Genomic DNA, 22,379 nt, shown 5'->3' with positions numbered 1-22,379 from the left:
TCACACTGCTCTAAACACAGCCAGCTCCCTTCTTCCCAGGTGTGCACCACCTAGCTCTGCTCTCCTCATCTTACTCTTAATCTTACCCACACCTGCTTCTCCAGTGAGGACTCTGCCACACCTGATAAAAATATTTTCATATTAGTATTTCTAGGAAAGTGAAAAACTCCCAGACTGATCAAGTCACTGCCATTGTTTCCTGTAAATCATGTTTTTCATTATGTATACAGCATTTATGTTGTGCATCATCCTGGGCAGGTCTGCTAAGAGGAAAACACAGAGCAGAAGACATGCAGAGGACCATGACACCAACAACTCTAAATCTGGGCAAGGTCTAAATAAGCAAGGCAGCATTCACTGCAAAGTGGCAACTGCAGAGAGAACAGAAACTATTGCTATGACAGCTCCTTGAAGAAGCTTCTGCTGGTCTCCCCAGGGAGACAATGGGCAATGCCCGCTTCTTGTCATGCAGCACTCAGACCTGGAGAGCAGCTTCTGAGACGTTCAGAGGTGCTCGTGCTTCTCTGTTTCATGACCAGGAGTGTAAAATGTTTCAAAACCATCAGTCTTTCCACATTAAATGCACCCACCAAGCTCTGGCAAACAGGAATGCTTCCTTCAGTTCTCTGTGTTGAACACAGCAAAGGCTAAGCAGGTCTTGGCCATTTTTTTCTGCCTTTGTCACCTGATGAGGTGAGCTGTGGGAAGACTGTGGATTTAATCTACAGCACAAGGGGCTGGGAGCCAAGAGAGCTGATTCTGAGAGAGTGACCCTCCATCTCGCCTTGGGCAAGCCTCCAGTATCTCTACTTTGTCAAGCTTTTCTCTTCTTAGTGAAAATATTCCATAGCAAATTTCTTTGGTAATATCTCATCCTTATTTTCTCTGGAACCATTTGCAATGAAAGTAAGTACCGGAGAAGCTAATAATGCATAATAAGATGTCATTACATGTCAAAACAAAAATTTAGTATCTTTGTTCACAGGTAATGCTAATACTCTGGTTCTCTAACAAGGGTGTATTTTATCTGCTGGATTCTTTCTGAATACTTGCACTTTTACCAAACTCCTTGTTTTAGTTCCACCTCATTCCAGCATGATGCAGAAGTTGGCTTGTTTTGCACTTCCAATTTGTTTAAAAAAATAGTCCGCATAGTAAAAAAAGAGACTATTTAAGCGGTATCTTTTTGTCTAGCAGTCCATGCTGTCAGTACCACATGCAGATACAACAGAGATGATGAATGAGCAGCAAATGATGAATGTGTCGGGACCACGTCATGTAATAACCACCAGTGCATGTGCCACAGGAGGCAGTGCTGGGAGTGCCTAGGAGACACAACAGACACCCTGGCCCCTCTTTGAAATCCATGCACGTCAGACACTTTCCCAGGGCCAGAAAATATTTCTTGTCCTTGCTAAGAAAATGTCAGCTGTGACCTAGGAGTAGTGGTCCACGTAGCCTGATGTCCTGTCTAACAGTGGTTAGCTGCTACGCAGGAAGACATGCCCCTTCACCCCCGATTATGCAGATCATTTTGTAATGCTTCCAGTCGGTGGGGCATTGCCTTTGTGGTTCTATTGACAAGCTTATTCCCCAAAGCATGAAGACTTACAGCTGTATTTTTTTGAAAGCCAATTTTACTTTAAATGCTTGTCTGATCCACCCTGCCTCTGACCTTTAGGCTAATTAAAACTGCTCATCCTTGTGAAACTACTTTTAATATCTAGCTCAGATCCATAGATGCTCATTGCATTCCTGAGTTTTCATAAATATTCTTGCAGGTTGCTAGGAAAATGTATGGGTCCCTTGTCTAGAAAATCTGTGCTACCTTTTCATAGTAAGCAGTAGTGGTTAACTAGTTCCAAACATTGTGGATGCACATTTTTGATCACACTGTGCACTAAGTTTCCTATTTTCAACACTGGCTCCAACAGCCTAACAGCAAATTCTCCAAGAAGAACAACAAAACAGCAGAGTCTAACTGGGACAGCTATTTCTTTTTACTCCCTGGGACCTGAGAAAGATTCTTCACAAGCTTCCTCCCATACTCTCATAAAAGCTCTTACATTCCCCTGTGGATGTAAGATAATTAAAGAAGGTGAATCATTTATTTTAAAAGTTAATGACAGAAGCATAGGCTAAGATCTCTAAAAGAAAATGAAAAAGAAAAAGGAAAAAAAAAAAGAAAAAAGAAAAAAAAAAAAAGGAAGAAGAAGAGTTCAGGTGCACCCAACTTTTTATGGTTAGGAATTTAATTGGATAAAATCTTTCAAAAATAACATCTTTGTCCCCTCCTTTGCAAATACAAACATAATATTTGATAGCCACTTTGACAATCAACGCTGTGCTACACAGCAGTCTAGAGTACTCACATCAGTATTCTTGCTGTATACAACTCTGAATCTTCACTGAATCCTCCTGCCTTGTCTTGACCTTTTCTTTACAAATATGTGTGCCTAACTTCTGCATGGGAACAGAAAAACACATTGATCTCAACCATATCTATCCATGTTAGTACTTTTGAACTTTTGATACCTTCTAATTCAAGAGATATTTTGTCATTTGCCCTTTTTGTTGTTCTGCACTATGGTATGGGAATTTTCTACCAGTGAGTACTGGAAACTTTTGACCCAACTTCAGTGTTATTCCAGAGTACACATTCAAAAGGCCAAAAATATCACAGAATCACAGAATTTTCTAGGTTGGAAGAGACCTCAAGATCATCGAGTCCAACCTCTGACCTAACGCTAACAATCCCCACTAAACCATTTCCCTAAGCTCTACATCTAAACGTCTTTTGAAGACTTCCAGGGATGGTGACTCCACCACTTCCCTGGGCAGCCTGTTCCAATGCCTCACAACCCTTTCAGTGAAGAAGTTCTTCCTAACATCTAACCTAAAACTCCCCTGGCTCAACTTAAGCCCATTCCCCCTCGTCCTGTCACCAGGCACATGGGAGAATAGACCAACCCCCACCTCGCTACAGCCTCCCTTGAGGTACCCATAGAGAGCGATAAGGTCGCCCCTGAGCCTCCTCTTCTCCAGGCTGAACAAGCCCAGCTCCCTCAGCCGCTCCTCGTAGGACTTGTTCTCCAGGCCCCTCACCAGCTTCGTTGCCCTTCTCTGTACCCGCTCAAGCACCTCCATGTCCTTCTTGTAGCGAGGGGCCCAAAACTGAACACCAGGTATATCAGTGAAAGGAGAAAAAAAATAGCCATCATGTAAGAGATGCTAAGCATTTTAAATCTGCATTACATTTCTGTTCTTTCAGAGGTACTCTCACATGTGAGAACTCAGAAATGAAATCTGCTGATGCTAACAAGTGTGCTCAGTTAAGCCAACAAGTTGCTTTCAGTCACGGACTTTCCACTTGCATCCTTGCTAATGTAATAAATTAATAATCTTCCAGGCACATTGCAAACATTTGTTTGCCTTCCTCAGCTTTTTAAAATGAGTTGTTATTCTTCAGTTGAATTAAAAGAAATCTCAACTGTGTTATATTTCTTACTTTTTAAAAAAGTAAAGAAAAGTAAAGAAAAAGATAACACAAACACCACTAATGGAAGCCTTCTCAGATTCTGCCCCATAGACAGCTTATTATTGGTGTATATCACTGGCTTTGCAAAAATTTTTTCTTTAAGAAACCAGATGCCAAGGACAGGGCCAGTCTGAGCAGCAGAGAAAGAACTGCTTTACTGTCAAGGCACCTTATGTTAAGGGGAAAACAAAACTACACAAAACAAACAACAATGGCAAAAAAAAATAAATAAAAAAATCTTCAAGTCCCAATGCACTGGCAACTTTCATAAAAATAGAGTTTAATTCAAGACTTCATTTTCAGCAAATGTCTCGTCTCACACATTAGGTTGTCTCCTACATGTACTGTAAATAGATTTCTATTCAAATAGTAATGGTTGCGATGCACTTAATGTAGCCTTCAACAGGCACTGAGCTTTGCCCTCGAAGAAGTTTTCTCCCTTTTTCACATCTACAAATACAAGTTTATGGTGTTCGAAATAGACACAATATTAAGTAAGTCAGGTATCCTTTTCTGATAAAGAAATTAGAAAATCCACAAACATACTTTATTACTGAACCCTTATGCTAAAAAGTTATTAAACATCAGCTATATTCTACAGTTTTCACCCAGGGGAAATTTCTGTTGAAAGCAAGGGAAGTTTTTCCACAAGTAATCCTTACAAGGATAGGACTCAACAAAAAAACGAACGCCCCCATAATTCTCTTATAAGAGTAGAAGTAAGCAGCTGAAAACCCTTAAAACCCTTGCATTTGCAAAGCTGGGTAATAATTTGTGCCTGTTTTATTTATATATTTATTTATTTATGTTTGTTTTGTACCCTGAATTACAGTGGAGAAGGGGTGTAACATGACAGATTATATACATAACAAGTCTTCCTTCCAGAAAAGATAGGATTGAACTTCAGCAAATTTCCAGAAATTCTTTGGTTCTGACTCCTCTTTAAAATCCCTGGTGTTGCCACAGGGAGGTTTTGGCAAAGCACTTCTTTTGGGAAGGGGGGAGGAAAAGGAAAAGCCGGGGGAGGAACCTGAAAATCTCCACCTTTTGGCTGTCTCAAGTACTTGTCTGCCTGGAAGCTCAATATGATGCAATTAATGAACGGCAATCCTCCACCTTTGGTGCTTCCTTCCCTTTCTCGAGACAGATGTGCTGACAGCATGGCACCTCCTTTAAAGGAACTCAGTTTTATGGAAGCCGATCTCTCGGGAAGGCACAACTACCTACAAGCTTTTGGCTGCCCCATGTATTTTCAAGCAAAATCACCATGTTTCATGCCAAATATCCAGGAACAGCATCACACAGAGAAGAAAAGCTTTTCCCTGCAGGGTCTAGCAAAGACCTCCTTTTATCCAGATCCCGAACTTTCCTTTGCTTGTCTTAAAAAAACACTCTTGCAAACATTTCTCACTTGCAAGCTACCTTTTTTTCTCGTGTGATGTACACATTTTACCCTGCCTAATTTTCAGTCAATTCCTCCTAGACATCTCTTCATAAACACCTGAAATCAGTTCTCTGCCTCCGTGCCCTTACATCTGACAAGGCAGCAACGCCACCTTCTCCTTGCTTATATCCGGGCTCAAGAACCAAACCAGCTCAGAGCGCAACACACCCAGGCGCCTGAAGTTAAATACCTGAAGGAATGAGTTACCCTTCATCGGTGGTGCTAAATGCACACAAGTCCTGCTTAAGTCCAAAACGCTTGAAAATTGGGGTACTTCAATGCCCTCCAGCCTCCGTTTCCCACCTGGCCCCAGGCACAGAGAGGTGTGCATATTTTCAGCTTTACTCTCCCTACTGATTGTATTAGCCTCAATCACACTGAGTAAAGCAATTGCAGAAATTAAGTAATTAAACTGGATTCACATGCTTACATCTACCCATAGAAGTCTGATACATTTTGGGGCTTAATCGTTAAAAGGAAAAAAGAAAAGAGGAAAAAAAAAAAAAGAAAAAAAAAAAGAAAAAAAAAAAAAAAAAAAAAGAAGGTAGAAGAAAACAACTAGCTAGATACACAGGACACTGGTCTGTCTTTCAGCAGGAATCCCCACCCCACAAAGCGTCACAAATATTTCTTCCCTAGAATCAGCCAGCTGTCATGAGGGGTAGAGGCATGTCTTCTCCAGGCTTTAAGTGCCTTGCAAAAGCCATCTGAAGGACGGAAACAAAAGAAAATCTCTTCTGTATCACAGTATATGTAACATTAGAGATGAAAAAAAGTTTTAACTTAACCTTCTGATTCCTATGAAAACTGTGTATTCTCTTATTTGCTGGGACTTTTTACCTTCCTCAGCTTCTGCAAATAAAAGGTATTTTCCCTCTTCCACTTATCTATACAAATTTCCTGAATGTACAGGCAATTGCAAAACTGAACATTGACTAACAAGGATGGCTTTAAAATCAACAGGAGTGGGCTTGGGTTGTTACAAGGTCCCAAGACACTTCTCAGATATCTATCAAAAATCAGTACAGTTGAATTCATGCAATACAACAGTGGTTTTTTTTTTTTTGTTGTTTGTTTGTTTTTTGTTTGTTTTGTTTTGTTTTGTTTTTTTCTTGGTATTTATTTTATTTTATTGGTATATATTTTCTATAGTTAAAACTGTAGGTAAGAGACATAAGACAGCTTGATTTTAATTATAATACATAGATAAACCAACAAAATGATTCTAGGTTGCAATAAAAAAAAATTAAAAAGGAGGGGGGAAATGCCAAATATGTACTGTAACTACATCATCTGCAAACTTAAGCACCCTTTCTATTCTAATCCACATTTTTTAAAATACATGTTCAATAATTAAATTATATTGAGAAAGGTGGAGTGCTTCTCTAAAATGTTTTGAAGAATAAATTTCTGTAAGCATGTATAGTACTCATTTGGTGCTATAGAAGCAGAACAAAACAAATTCTCTCTCTCTCTCTTTTTTTTTTTTTTTTTTGGGGGGGGGTAGGGGGGACAGGGGTAATATATTTTGTTTTTTCAAATTTGACCACTTTATGAGATGATCTTTTTAAGACCCACCCCCTTTTAATTTCATATTCTACCAGGGGTCCAATACATCCTAAGCATTCAAGTGATACTCAGCCATCTTGACTGCGGATATCTACATAATCTCCTTCTAGTCTCCCTTCTGATCCTTTCCTCTTCATTCTCTACAAAAAATACACATCAGCAGACAATGACACAGCGTCATCTGGGATATAAAATTACACCATTTAACCAATCACAAAGACTTTAACAAAATTTCCATTTCCTAGCATTGCCAATGTTCTGACTTGGACAAAGATCAGAAGAAAGGAGTGATACCCAGCATATTTGAAGTATTATCTAAGTTTTTTGTTTGTTTGTTTGTGTTCTTTTAAAAATCTGTATGAAGTTTCAATCACCATTCAAAACATGATCTGCATTTTTGAAATATTTTTTTTTTTAAAAAAAGATGAAAAATACATAAATTATCCAAGTTAACAAAGCAACATGAACTTCTACACAACAATTACTTATGGAGGATGCATCTTTTCTTGAATTAGCATCAAACTACAGAAAGTGAAGTTTCAACAGCTTTAGACCAACTCATACATCATTTGAATAGAAAAGAAACAGTAGCCGTAAGGGGTAGGGAGGCGTTTTCAATTAGTGTACTTCAGATGCCTCAATTGAGAAACTCTGATACTAAATCCCCAGTGTTTCTAATCATTTCTACTTTAATGTTTTATTACTAGGTTTCAACGTAGAAATCTTGAAATGCTTGCCAAGGCACTGTCTTCCCTTCCTTGTGTACCTGAAGAGCTTTCTGCATACCACTGGAGGAATTCCTTCTGTTGCTGAAACAGTCCTGGTGAAGGGCTTCTTCAAGACATTAAACCCATGCAAACCTCAGGGAAAGAAAAGCATTTGCCCATTTCATACCTGTTTTGAAATTACTTTCTTCATTCTACATAAAGTCACAGCCTAAGAGACTTTGTAAGAAAAGGAAGTCTTTTTATGGGTTGCTGGAAGCTGTACTTTTCATGGGAAATTGACTGAAGATCTTGCATTTTAAAAAAAATGCCAGCTACTGGCTTTCAAAAGTATTTCTTTTACTAGAGGTGACTGGATTAAATATTGTTGTGTTTTTTTGTTTGTTTGTTGTTGTTTTTGGTTGTTTGCTATAAATATTCATATTAGGGAAAAAAAATTTTTTAGATTTTTGAGTGCTCTTCACCTAGGACTGAACTTCCGGCTTACACCACCATCACATGCAGTGGAGCTTCAGTTAAAATTTAGAGACTGAGTCAATTCCCATCACCGGTAACCAGCCAGCTAAAAGACTACAGTGCAGCAGAATGAAACGGGTTGTTTTCTTTCTCATTGTTCCCTTGACTGGCTTTGATCATACACTTTGTTAGTCTAAGAAAAGAAGCACACAAACAGTAAGTGCTACTCTTTTGCTTTGCTTCATTTTTCACTGAAGAAAGAAGTTGTATTCTGAACCTCAGCCAGTTAAACCAAGCAAAATCTTAAGGACTTGACACACTGTAATTTTCAGATTTAAATCACAGACTCCCCATAATTTTCCATCCAGATGCAAATTTATGAGTAAACTATGATTAAAAAAAAAATGGAAAAAGAAAAAAAAGAAAAAAAAAAAAACAGTTCAAATTAGCTTTTCAGTAAGTCTTTTTCCTCCTTGCAAATTCACAATGAATGATTACTACAGTACTCATCATTTCTAAATCATTTCTACAGGGAAAATAAATGGAATTGAAGCTTACAAATCCAGACACAGTGACACACCGTGTCCTGGTTTGCACCATGGCATTACGTTTCTTACTTTCCATCCTTCATTTCTATCCAATACCTTACAGTTGGTAAATAGCTGACTCATCTATCTTGAGGACGAGGGTAACTATGTAGAAGCTGAATATATTCTTGCACAAGTTGAGAGTATGGTTTTACATTCGTAAAGAAGTTATGTTCTCAGCTTCAATAACATCAGAAAGTAAATGCAATGATTACTAACCCTAATAGCAGTTAGCAACCAGGCTTAAAAAAATCCTTCTGCATAAAAGTAAATCACATACATGATCCAAGTATTGTGTGTATATATAATTATGTGTATATATAGTGAGATTTCACTGACCTGCAGCCAGTGCACATGCAGCCACAGCACTGTGGAAACTCAGCCGTGCTGGGGGCTGCACAGTTGCTCAGAAGTGGTTTTGGGGAACAATGCACGCCCACACAGCCTGAGCCTCTGACCACAATTTACTGCCATGAGGGCTACACTACCTCCCAGATGCTGCCCCTTCAGAAAGACACAGCAGTTTCGATCAGAAAGGACCTACTTCAGGAGCTCTGGTAAAGGAAAACGACTGCTGGGAGACCTTAGGCTACCAGCTGGCTTGCTCTTCCTCTGGCAAGAGTGGTGCTACCGCTCTTGCTTCTTACCAAAGGGCTGGAGGCTACAACGTTTCTCAGGCAATAGGAAATGGGTTTCAGTGCTTTTCAGCCTGAGGGCAGTAAAAACTGCAGCCTCAGGTGAGCTGAGGTCCTGCACCCATATTGATGCTGTGCCATGCCAGGGGATAGCAGGTGGCTTGTGCCCAGACCTTACAGATGGCCTTTGACATGTTTCGTGTGTCATCTTGCTCTCCTGGCTGAGCTCAGTGCAGCTCCTACCTTAGGCAGGCCCAGGCAGACCTCCTGGATCAGGGCTCCCTGAAGCCATAATTATAGGGTGACCCAGAGTCAAGGCAGTTGTCATATAAAGGTGACCTCGTGGTGAGTAAGGCATTTACCTACCCTAGGTGATCTGTATGAAACCATGGTCTGTCTAATATTGAAAAAGCCTAAGAGGGACAAACAAAGTCTTAGACTCTTCTTCAGTTATATTCACTCCGCTTAAACCCTTTCCCTCCCTAGAGTCTTATTTTCTCTTAATTTCAGCGCAAGAGGTGTTGTGAGCCTTGTAATGCCCTACAGTATCTCTGATATTTGCCTGGAGAATGCAACCAGACTGTTGTTAAACTTGGCTCTTTAGGGAAGAACCATCAAAACAGGAGGGGAAGGTAGGTATTCCCCAAAAGTTCTGTTAGGAGTTTACCATTCCTGTTGTTTTCTGAATGTTCTCTTAAACTTTAGAAAAAGACATTAATAAGTCTCTCAAACAATTGTCTACAGAAACTCTCTATGAAATAGTTGCATCCAGTACTGAGATAAATTGCATACATATGCTCAGAAGCAACAGGATTGTAAGTAAACTGTTTGCTGGGTGGCTGCTATAAGAATCCTTTCTGGTCAGCAGCACTTCGATTGATGATTACTGTGTGGAAAGTTTTCACAGAGTTTCCAGTTAGTTAAGCATCTTACGGGTAGGATGCTAAGATTAAAATACCCTGGGTTTGACGACTGCAATGGTGATGACAAAGCAGGTATTGATTTGAGAGGGAGCATATACAACCTAGCAGAGTTCTAGGAATTACAATATTTCAGAAGTCAGACCCAAATATATAGTTTGTTTTCTTTGTGGTACTTACCAGAGGTTGGAATGTTTTCAAACAAAGTATGAAACAATGATTTGTTTTTCACAGTTGTTGATATACCAGCACATAAATTAGGAACATCACAATCTCTTGAAGACAAGATTAATCCTTGAGGTATTTTATTGGCTTTAAATTACCTGCCTTTGCTTTCATTATGTGAACTGGGAGGCCAACAAAATTTTTTTATGTTAGAGCAATTGTTTAACAGGAAATTGACCAACAATGTCTAAAAAGAAAAAAAAGAAAAAAAAAAGAAAAAAAATTATTTAGGTTTTCTTCACTTTGGGAAGTTCTCTCCAAAGTTAGTCAGCTCTTTCCCAAGTTTCTAATTACATTTTTTATTTTATTTTTTTTAAATACACCTGCTAGGTCTGAGGGTTCCAGTACCAGGAAAAGCTGCCCAGCAGTTTAGTCTCTGTCTCAGGCAGAGGAAGAAAACCCCTTTTGGGGAGCAGTCTAAAACACAGCTCAGCTGAATTAAGCAATTTTAGGTTGCTCCTATAATAAAAACTGTTGCACTCCTATTGGAGACTGATGGAGCTGCTAGTGTGCATTCACAAAATCCTGTGGAAAAGCTCTCCTCATCAAAAGTTTGCATTGACTTTGGTAACCAAATAACATTAGATGCAACATCAGGGTCAGAATGTAGCTCCCAAGTGGCTTCAGGATGCCAGCGTACCTGGTGATCTCTAGGATCAGCTTAATATTGCAAAGGCAAGGGGATTGGAAGATCTGGTTATCTGGTCAGGTTTCCTCACAAAGCAAGATCTCCTCTTCTTACACTGGTATACTGTAAATTGCTGGGGAATTGCTGGGAAGGATGACAGCATTTTGTCACAGTTGTGATTAAAAGACTGAATCCTTAGGGCCCCTTTAAATTGCCTCTCCTGTTGCCCTAATTCAAGTAGAATTTCATTGTTTTCAATGCGTGGGAGGAATCAGGTGGAAATGCCAGCAAGTTTCTGTTCTGTCCCAGAGAGGTATGCAAACAGGCAGCAAAAGTGAACTTTTAGAGAAATGCTTTTAGTGCCTATTCGTGTCTGCTGGTTTTCATAGGTTCCTAAGGAAGCAAGAGAACTCTTCTATAAAGTCATTGATGTGCTGTGTCGCAGAGCAATGCTCGACCCTTTTGATCTCTGATATTAGGGATAATGAATGTGTAGGCACCTTCAGCTTCCTCGGCATTGCCAGGCAACCCAGGGGATCCTGCTCCACAGCAGACTGCAGGACTGGTGTGACTGCTGCTCATCCCATTCACACGGTGATAAGTAGCACGCTGTGATTGTCTCAAGCATAAACTGGAGGCAGGCAGGATTTTTAAAACTGCTGGAAGAATTTGAGTAGAAAGCAAAGGTGTTTCTTTTGCAATCGTAACATTATTAAAGGAGGGGAATAGATAAGAAACACCTCACTTCAAACTTTTTTTTCTTGGATGCTGAAACTTCCTTTGGTAGTTATTCTGGTAATCTTAACTTTATTGCTTATGAAAGTCTTTTATGGTTCTAATAGGAAATTTTGGTGACTGTGTTATCCTTGCAAAGCTGGGGAAGTTACAGTTGTGCTTTCTCCCTCTTGAAAGAGGCTGTACTTCATTTATGCAGGGCACCACCACACCAACAGGTTAATGCTATGCACCTGAAGCCTTTCTGTACTCTAACAGCTAGTTCCTTGCTAAAAACTCAAACATTGGTTTGAAAAGGCACTTACTATTTCTACACATAAAAGCTTTCTAAAAACCTTAAGAGGAAACTTCACCCCAAACTGACTTTTTACCTTAACTACACTTTCCTTCACAGGTATAACTGTACTTCTAAAAATGCTGTTAAGACACATTACGAAGGAAAGTCTTTAATTTTATACAGATGTCTTGAACAGCAATATGTCATAATTGCAAGTGAGTTGCATGCAGTCTTCCTTGGACTTTTGCATGTCCTGTTGGAGGAATATATGATTGTGCTTAATGCTAGTGTTTTCTTGAGGCATGTGATGGTTCCTTCTTTCCTCTGCCACCTTGTCTTCTGTCAGTGGGGCTTCAAGCCACCCAAGTTCCCCCATGAGAAAAAGAGAGCTGGGCTCTGGCTGCACAGCTCCAGAGTGCTGTGGGAACAAAGAGGCAGGCCTGCTGGCAGGGAGGGTGGGAAGGCAGCCAGCACAGGCAGGAGAAGGGCAAGAAGGTGGGGGAAGGGGCACTGGTGGCGAGGGGAAGGAGAGCAAAGAGAGGGGAAGCCTGGTAGGAGAAACTCCTTTGTTCAGAGGGAAGAACAAAGGGGATGGGGAGAAGATGGAAGTGGCGTACCTTTCAGCTTAGAAGAAATTCAGTACTCATATCCACTCCCAGTCTGCAGCCATGAAGGGATAACATAGATGCACAGAGAGGACTAGAGGACTGATTAACATATGCAAAGAAATAAGCTTCTTTTTTTCCTGGTTGTGTCAAATAAAATTGACTTCTTTTTTTTTTTTTTTTTTTTTTTTTGCCACTTAATTCATTTTGGAAAAAAACAAGCAGTTATGAAAATGTACATCTGAAAATCTAGTGTGGTAATGGTAGAGGACTTGGTACTGACTTGGACTGATCTCATCACATTGATCCAAATATATGTTTTTTTTAGCAGTTTACAAGTACTGGTTTCTCTTAGACAAGGCTGACTGCTGCAAAGAAAACTAATCTCATCCTTGGCAATCTGAGTTTCTTGTAAAACTAAAGCTTAGATCTGTGATGTTTCCTTCTCTACTTCTCCTGAGGTACAAGAGATTTATCAGGAAGAAGCCTGCTTTAATGTCAAAGCTCTTGTACTGTTAGTAACTGCTTTGGTTTAGGTTAAAAACTTGTGGAAACCAGAAATGCTAAATGTTCACAGGAAATAAATATCTTTAGTTGTGAGGAAGAACATATAAAATATCAAAAACATACTTCCCTTTTCTGAGTTAGCTAATATTAATCCTTTACTGTAGGATTGAATGTTTTCCTCCTAGCAATATTACCACAGAGTAGTCAGCATTTCAATGTAATCTGCACTACAATGCCGTATGTTAATGCAGACAGATACTTCAAAAACAGAACAACATGTTAATGGTCCCTCCCATATAACTCTTTGGCCTAACAATTAGTAGCCACTTTTATTAGCAGTTAAGTGCAGAAATATACCATTTTAAAATGTTACAACCTTTGTTCTTGATTTTAGGTGACTTCAACAAAATGTGTCTCTACTAATCCCTTTTGAAATCTTGCATGTCTGTTGTAAACAGCATTTTTTTCTCCCAGCTTGTCACCTATAAGGCAAAGAAACAAGGCACCTTATTTTAGTAAAACTGCTGCTTTCCTTTCAAGGTTTATTTTAAGATACGAGTAAAGGCTGCAAAGTTTCTTTACGGCACGGATGTTGTTTTGGCAGTTATCTGTACTTGAAACACTGATAATGGTAGTTGGAAATAAATTTTATCTTGATGTGATTGGGTTTAAACTCTGAATTTTCAGTTTAAAAATTGGATTAAACTCTTCAACTCATTGATCAATCCTGGAAAAAAAGGGCTCAAAAGAGAGCACTACATATCAACTTCAGCAAGATTCTTCCTATGACTCATTTATCAAAATAACCAAACTTTTGCAAAGAGCACTGGCCAATCCTATTTTTGTTGTTTTGTGAAGTGTCATCACTGACTTCACCTTTGAAATATTTACCATTTTAATTGCTTCTGTTTAAAGACATGTTATTTGTATTGTGTTCTGTAGAAGATATACAAAATCAGCGGCCATTTCTGGAGGTAAGAAATTATAATTAATGGTAAATATGCTCCAAAGTCTTACTCACTTAGCTGTATCCAGTAACATGGTTTTGTAATACCTGCTGTAGGGCTTCTCTTCCAACAGTTTGAGGGGCTGGAGAGGGGTGGGGAGGGGCAGGGGAACAAGGAGGGGAGTAAAACTTGCTGGCACTTTGACTTCATCCATATTTAAACAAACTGAAAGTTGGCCAATTAGTTCTCAGGAATCAAGAAGGCAGCCTATGTATGTATATAAAAAATATGGGCAGGGGTTGAGGTACCTATATAAATCTTATGGGTTTACACATTTCCTTCTTGGTTTCATTACAACTCCTAGCTCTCAGTGAACATTTCCACTTGAAAACAATAATCATGATCCATCTATGAGTTGTTGTTTTTGTTTTGTTTTGTTTTGTTTTCCCTTCTCTGACCCTTTTATTTATTTATTTATTTATTTTTAAGTGTTCTTATCTCTTTCTTTGGAAGAGTCCTGTTCTCTCACACGGCTGAGTAGTGTCTTGCCTATGCTACATGTATCTCTGATATATTTATTTCTATAAGCAGTTATTGACAGTATAAGATAGCCCACTTATTTTGAACTACAAAGTCTTTCGTAAAATGAAACTGCAAAGAGTTTTCTTCAACATACCAAGAATACAAGCAAACTTCTGAGTTCAAATAAGCTTATTATATTGTTTCATTGGAAGCTTAATTTATTTTTTCATGTTTGATTTTGTTGCTTGTACGTAGTAGTATACGGAAGATCTTAAACTGAAAAACATTTGCAACTTAGTTGCATCACAGAATCAAGAAACTTTCTCGTTTTGTGATTTTCAGTACTTTAAGTGCATTAGCTCAAATTGAGAAATTCTTGTTTCATTATACCAGTATAAGCTTTCAGTTGCAGTAATACCGACCACTCTGAAAAGTTAATTTGCAAGTTTGTTACAGAAAAGGAAGATAAAATAGCAGCAAAAATTCTTATCTTCATGCAAAGCCAGGATGATCACTAATACTGAGACTTCTAAGTATTTATATTGTCTGTACCTGATGTAGCTTTTAGAGAATACTTTAAAGACCATTTTTAGCTTCCACATCCTTTTCCAGTTTGGGAGATTTCTTCTTTAGCAGTGTAATTTGTAACTCTTGATTTAGCTTCCTGAAGTTAAAAAACAAACACAAGTTCACCATTGTATTGGAGAGTTAAGTCATGTACATTAATAGAATTAGTCCTGAACAAGAGATTTATCATTATCATCATTTTTTAGTTATATTAGCTTCTTAAAAATACTTCAGTATTTTGCTACTTATTTAAGTAGGGAGAAAAATGCCGTATTTGCAGTAAGTATTTTCATAGAAAGTAAGCATTTTCATAGAACTCAATTAATTTGAACTGGAAAATAGATTTTAAATCTGTTTCTAAGTCAAATCTGAGTCCTAATATTTCCATTTATTAAATCAGTCTAAATGTCTGGAGCCAAGTACAACACCTGCCCTGCTTGTGAGCCAGATTCCACAAGGATGGGAGCTCATTCCCAGGGGGGCTCCCTGGGCTGGACTGTGTATTTGCATAGATGCCAGGATTGCTCCCCTCTGGTAATGCTCTGGAGATTTCACGAATAGGTGCAGCATGGGAGAGTGGTTTGTTGTGGGCATCTGGCAGAGGTATTCTCTAGTAAGTGAGTTACTGTTCTGATAAATCAGAGGGGCATGGTAAGAATAAAGACTAATACCAAACTGACCCAGAACACTTTGTGTCATTCCAGCAAGCTGAAATAACACATTTTGAGCTAAGAACATCAGTGTTTTCACTGAGGGCTTCTTAAATCAAAACACATCTTTGCTATTGCCAGAATAAGTCATGGGGAGATTGCACAAATTTTGAAACATTTTCTCCTTTCTGAACAAAGGCAAAATATTATAGAACTCCTTTTGGTCCTTCCAAAGGGAGCAATCTCATTTTTAATCAGACCTAATTCTAAGCAGACACCTAACACTATCTTTGAAGGAAAAGGTATTAATTCAGTTTGAGTGAGACTATACACAGAAAATACAGTTGGGGACTCTATGTGTTGCTGTGTTTGGACCAGAGTGCAAGGTCAAACCCAAATCTCTTCTCATTTAATCAGAAATTACACAAAGCCTCCAAACCTGGTACAACAAACTGATGCTCCCAGATTTATGGAACTGAAGGTGATGATGTAGAATAAATGAGAACCATCATATCAGCACTGGATACTTCAGGGCTACCTCTTCAAGAGTTAGAGGCACAGCAATTGTTTCATATGAAATTAATGCACTGGATTTCTGATGCTCTGGACTGCAAGATACACCAAAAAACTGTTCTTAAAAATCTTACTATAAACAATGAATTTAATGGACCTAATTTTAATGTCCACTCTATAGTGCTGTGTGTACAAAACAATGATATTAGATATCTATTTTCTAATGTAACTTATTTCTGTCTCTTCATTTAACTAGCTCATTTCTTTACATTAGTACAATATCACACATTCTCTCCCTCAACTGAAGCTACTAGTAAAATGTTACTTCAGAATAACTAAACAAATTTGTCTAAAAAGGAGCTGTGAAAATCGTATTTGCATGCATTTCTGCATTCAAAGAAATCTAAACCAGTTTCTTTTATGGGTACCAAAGTTGGCACAAATGGCACACATCACTGGAAGGTAAATATGTCTGAAGAAATCTGGCTTCAAAATAACAAAGTTATGGACTTTTCAAAACATGCATCCTGGCTTGCACAGCAGGTTTTTCTCAACTTCAGAAGCAAACACCAGGATGTGATGTTCTGAATATTCACTTTCAGTATATCTGAAAGCTCACACCTACTTGTATTTGAATGTGTGATTACTTTAAGAACTACATTGTTTGTAATCACAGTTACAAAAAGGTGTTTGGATATCTTATTATTTATAATAAATCTGGTTTCTGCTTTCAGTCTGCATGAGAGAACATAGGCATTTTACTCAGAAGAACTATTATTACTCCTGTAGAAATAAACTTTAGATAGAACTTCCTGCAAGAATGACTGTGGTCTATAAAATAGGCTGATTCAAATCATTATGCAGAGAAAATGTACTCACATTTCAGTAGCTCTGTTATTCTCATTTCTCAACTCATCAAAAACTTTGCACACTTTGCAAGGAAGACTTCTTGCAATGCTGTTCCAGCTGCTTCCTTCTGGATAAAACTGGAAAAATGTTTTCCTCTGTCTCTCAGTGGCACCAGGTCATTTCTATTCTCTTGGAAATAAATAATTCACCTTGGGACAGCAGAAACACATAATTGTTTTAGATAACGAAAAACATTGCCACACTTCCACAAGAGAAGGATACTGCATATGGCTAGAAAACATCAAATAACAATTAACAATGTACTCAGAATTGAATGCATCATTACCTCCAGCTTTGGATAACATCTATTAGTTAACTAGAGCTACCCACCACCTGTGAGCCTAGGTACTGGTTTTACACTGGAATTTTTGAATGAAGAAGTACATTTCTGACAGTTACTATGGTGAGATTCATGCCTAACTCAGAATTGATTCCTCGTGAGTAACAGGGTGGGTAAGTGAGAAGACTGCAGGACTTGCCCAGCATAAATGTTCTGCTGCAATGCCTGTCCTTCCCCAGAAACTACAGGAGATGAGACACTTAATGCAGATACTTAAAAATAGGTAAGGTAATTCCTATCTAAATTAACCACTGTTCTGAGTGGGTTTGCTTTAGTAGAGTAACACTTGGAGCTAATACCTATACATTGCTTATTAAGCACACAACATAAAAGAAGTAATCAGAGGAAACATGCAGGGGAATCTTGTGAAAGACCAGTGTTTAAGGGCTTTGGTTTTTAAGAGCCATACATCCATGAATTCAGCAAGGATGTCCCATAATCTGAGATTACCAGAACCAATTCTTGGGTTTTGCTGGTTTTGATACTTTTCAGTAAAATTATATCTAACAGAGAGAAATATGTATTTAGTTATAAATTGATTTTCTTTTATTGCTTAAAATAATGGTTCCTATTTTAATCAAATGTCTATCATTCATATAGAAAAAAAAAAAAAGAAAAAAACGATGTTCATTTTGAACAAAATGGGTCTTTACTTTCAGATTTTCCCTTTGGTTTTTATGCATTTCATTAGTAGTAAATAATCAGCATTTCCTTTTGTGGTAAACCATACAAATCAGAGCTTACTCCTGGTCTTACTACAGTTATAGATTCATACATGCAAGCTGGTGTTCTCTTAGGAAATTAAGCCTTACTTTAAGTTTATTATTTTTTCAAAGGCACAGCACCCACAGCTCATATCTTGCTACCCGGGATCCTGATAGCATTTGCTTGGAAGCCTTATCTCTGCACATTAGATATCAGTAGATATAAATCCCCAGCTTTAGAGCCTAGAAGATCTTAAAAAAAAAAAAAAAGTCAGTCTGATATTTTTGATATTTTTTTTCCTGGTTAATACTTGAGAATACAATATTTCTATGTAGGGTAACAAAAATGTATTACTTTGTGCTTTTGGTGGATTTCATTTAATTTTTATCTGCAAAACGGAGACAAGGATGACACTATTGAATAGTGGCACAACCTCCTGATTTGGCCATAGTTACAATGTAGAGAACAGTACTCATGCAGAACAGGGAGCTGCTGAAAACAGATGTGAACTCCTGCCCCTCCAGTATTCTGTACAGATATACCAGAAGCGCAATTTTTCAAAGAATCTTTTAAAATAAACCTTCTGGTTAGTTTTAGTTCTCAAGAGCCAGAGGACATTCAGGCTGCAGTCCTTACCTGCCCCCAAACTGCCATTCAGTATTACCAGATTTCTGCTGTGTCAGTCCTGAGCTCAACATTATGGCAATTATACCAAACTGCACAACAGATTAAAAGGATTAATTCCTGTGTGCAAACAATCTGCCTCTGATATCTAGCACCCATCTGTCTGTCTGCTACAAGCTTTCACTATGAAGCAACTTGTTTTAGTTGCCCCCACACACATACTTGCATGTGTCTCCTGTCCTCTGCCCTGAAGCAATACTTGGGAAAGGTTCTATAGTTCTTATGTCACCTTGTAAACCCTCCATTAAAAAACAAAACATAGAAGAAAACTCATCATTTGATTACTAACCAGATTGTGGACACTGACATGGAAATTATTTTCAACAGCTGCAAACTGGTTGTTTCACTTCAGCCACCTGTTCCAAATGAAATATATTTGGAGAATAACAATAAAGTTCATCAGTCTTAAAAATATAAAGAAGGCACTAGTACTATTGCCAAATCACTGTCCATTATGCAGTACAGCATCCCTAGGATCTGACTGTGGAACTATCCTGAAAAACTGCACCTCTGCACACACTGACAGGAATGGTTCTCTATCAGTGTTACAAGTGGTCTGCTGCATTTCTGGAGGACTGGGGCTCTTGTACCATGAAACCAAATACTTCATCAGAGCTCAAGTATGGAAACAGTTCCCCCTCTCCCTCTTCAGGGAATAAAACAACAATCAGGTATAAATTTTAAACAACTTAGATTCCTAAAGTTGCTCATCATCTTAAGGAGACAACAGTACTGTCAGGAAAGCCATTTGTATTTTTAAGTGTTTGTTAGAAGTTTTAGAAAGGTGTTTGCCAGGAGGTCCATCAGCTTCCTAATTACGAGTCTGGTTCCATGAGGAGAAGACTGTTTTAGTCACAATAAATGCAGGTTATCACTTGGATCCTCCAAGTTCACGGTCCTAGATCAATATGCATTACATTTCTATTGTATTGCTCTGGTAATTGAAAAAAAGGACTTTGAGATGGGAATACAATGATCTAATCAATATAACTGGGATTTTCTTTAAGTGTTGATGTGGTCTTCTCTCTCTAAGACATCTGAGTCAAACAGAAACATCTTCATTCATGCAACACAGAACATGAAACAGCAAATTTACAACACTGCTTTGCTAAAAATTGTTGTCATATGTAGGAAAATAAAGCTGAAGTTTAATCAGCTTTTTATGTACATACTGGTTTGTCTCTTTCTTCTGTTGAGTACATGGTTAACATGGGAGCAGTACAGTCAGCTTCTTTAATGACCAGAGGTTTGTGAATTTATTTTTTTCCATCATTTGGGTATTCACTGATTAACAACCATGAATACAACCTTGCCATCATTTTTTCAAATGGAAAAACCACAAGAAATGCTTGCAAACAAGTGTGAATATGACATCCTCTAAAATTTGATACTCTGGCCGAGTCATCGAGTTTTTAACTTTGCTTTTATATATGAATTCAGTTGCTTTCTTGTCTCCTGAAGGAAACACATCTAGTACAAAAAATAATAACATAAAAAATCTGTTTTGTTTCTAATGAGTCATTACATGACTTGAGGACCAGCTGTAAGCTAAGGCCACAGGAGTTAGACTTTAGAGGACTTCAGGAATCTTAACGCAGGATCCATTTTTAATATGTAATTAGCTGATGTTAACACAGCACCTTCTGTTCTGTCTTCCACTAGAGCAAGCCTAATGCAACTGGCAGAATTGTGTAGTAACACAAGCAGAACTGAACCCAGACCACATGCTTGGGGGGCTGCTCAGCAGTACGCTAAAGGCAACTGATTACAGTATCATTTGCAATAGTATTTGTGTCCTGCAGGTAGTGGTAGGCAAGAGGTGATACTGAATAAAACTATTGGATTGGAATAGCAAATTAAATCAGACACAATAGTGTAGCCTGATGTCATCTTTGGAAATAATCCATAAAAACAATAGGTTGGTGTATCCAAAATAATGTTGAAGAAGAACTGACTTGACATACTACAGCTCTGACCCTTCAATAAGCCTGCACCTACCAGGAGTCTTAAAGGCTTCAGTGACTTGTTTATGCAGAATTCCTTGCAAAGCCTGATAAAAATAAGCCTTTGCTACAGAGAGGGAAAGTGCTGCTTAGCTTTCATCTGGAACCTGTATCCTCAGGACTGTTTAAAGTTGCATTCCATACGTAACACAGCATAACCACATGTAGCACCTACAGATTTAAATATACACAGAACTAGTTCCATGAACAATTGTCCAGACTTCAATATGACTGCTCATAGGTACAGCATCTTTGCATGAGTGAGATTTAAATAGAAAATGCTCCCACATCTGCTTACTGAAATATTTCTCCCTTCACCTTTGAATCCAAATTAAAACAACCTTTGAAAGGGTTGCTAAAAGTCTTCCACTCTTGCCTAAATTATTTTACTTTTTGCAGTAACAGAGCGTGGCCATTGTTAGTAGAAAATCACACTTTTTCATAATTTTGTCCTTCAAGCATCTGAATAGACACCAAGGTGGGGACGATCAGGACTCGTGGGAAATATGGAGTTAATGTAACCCAGGTTTGCTGCCATGAATAGGAAATAGCTTAACCCTGCAGTCAATTTGCCTAATTGATTAGAAGCCTGATTGCATCCCTGAAGGGCTAGATGCCCTGAAGGGATATGCATGCACAGAGGCAGCAAGCTTACAAGGCAGCTTACCAGAAATGGAACCTCCAGTGCTCCCAGAACACGGGCTGCAAAATCATTTTTCACTGACCGATTTGGGAACAGAGCTCATCTCTCCCCAGGGTGTTCCCAAGCACAAAACTAGCTTGTAGACTTGGAGAGGGAGACCACAAAAGAAATCTAAGTGCTACCTCCTACACATTGCTAACAAGCCCAGCTGGCACAGAAACCAGCCAGTGTGTGAGGACACTCAGCCCCCTGTGGTGAGGCTCTCCAGCAGAAGAAATGTTGTTTTGCCCACCCAAACATCCCCATCTGTAAACAGTAAACCACAGAGCACGGTTCAGTTCTTTAGTGTTTTCTTCTCTTTCATTTCTCAAGAGTAAACCAAAATGCTTTGATTGACACAAATCCTAATGCTTGACAAGCTTCCCCTTGAGTCTGAAACAACCCTAGTGGCTCTGTAGTTCCCTAATCAGCTTAGTAAAGTTGACTTGTGAAGCCCAGTGGCAGGAAGTAGTTTATAGTACAGTAACTCAGCCCATTGTCTGGGCTTTTTCAGCTTGGCTTCATTACTATTACCATGATAAAGACCAGGGTATTTTTTTTCTACTTCCCTTTTGCCCCTTCAAGTCTCTACTTGCTCTTGACTTTTCTGAATTTCACTTTGATAGTTTGACACCTTGGTTGTTCTCCCAGACAGATATAATTACAAGAGTTCAAATAAACTTTTTTTTTTTTTTTTTTTTTTTTTTTTTTTCCCAGTAGTGGTGTTTTTTCTGTTTTTGAGGGAATGAGTGTGCACGTTGGTAACAGAGATGAAGATTTGCCGAGAGAACTCACTTCCTCCTGAGTTTGGTGTGGTCTTTTCTGCAATTCAGAGAGACAAGAAAGCTGCAGCTGTGGGACATAATCCAATATTTGGATTATCATAAAATAGGAAGAGTCTAAGTTAAGTGAGCCCAACAGGATAAGTAGGGATTGCAACCTGTCTACTGTGTTTCAGTGTACAGTGGGCCGCCTTCATCTAATCAAATCTTGCAGCTCTTAACTT

This window comes from Aythya fuligula, chromosome 3 (genome assembly GCF_009819795.1).
Source record: "Aythya fuligula isolate bAytFul2 chromosome 3, bAytFul2.pri, whole genome shotgun sequence".
In the NCBI taxonomy this organism is placed as follows: domain Eukaryota; kingdom Metazoa; phylum Chordata; class Aves; order Anseriformes; family Anatidae; genus Aythya; species Aythya fuligula.
The sequence above is the reverse complement of the archived record's forward strand: the minus strand, read 5'-3'. Positions refer to the sequence as shown.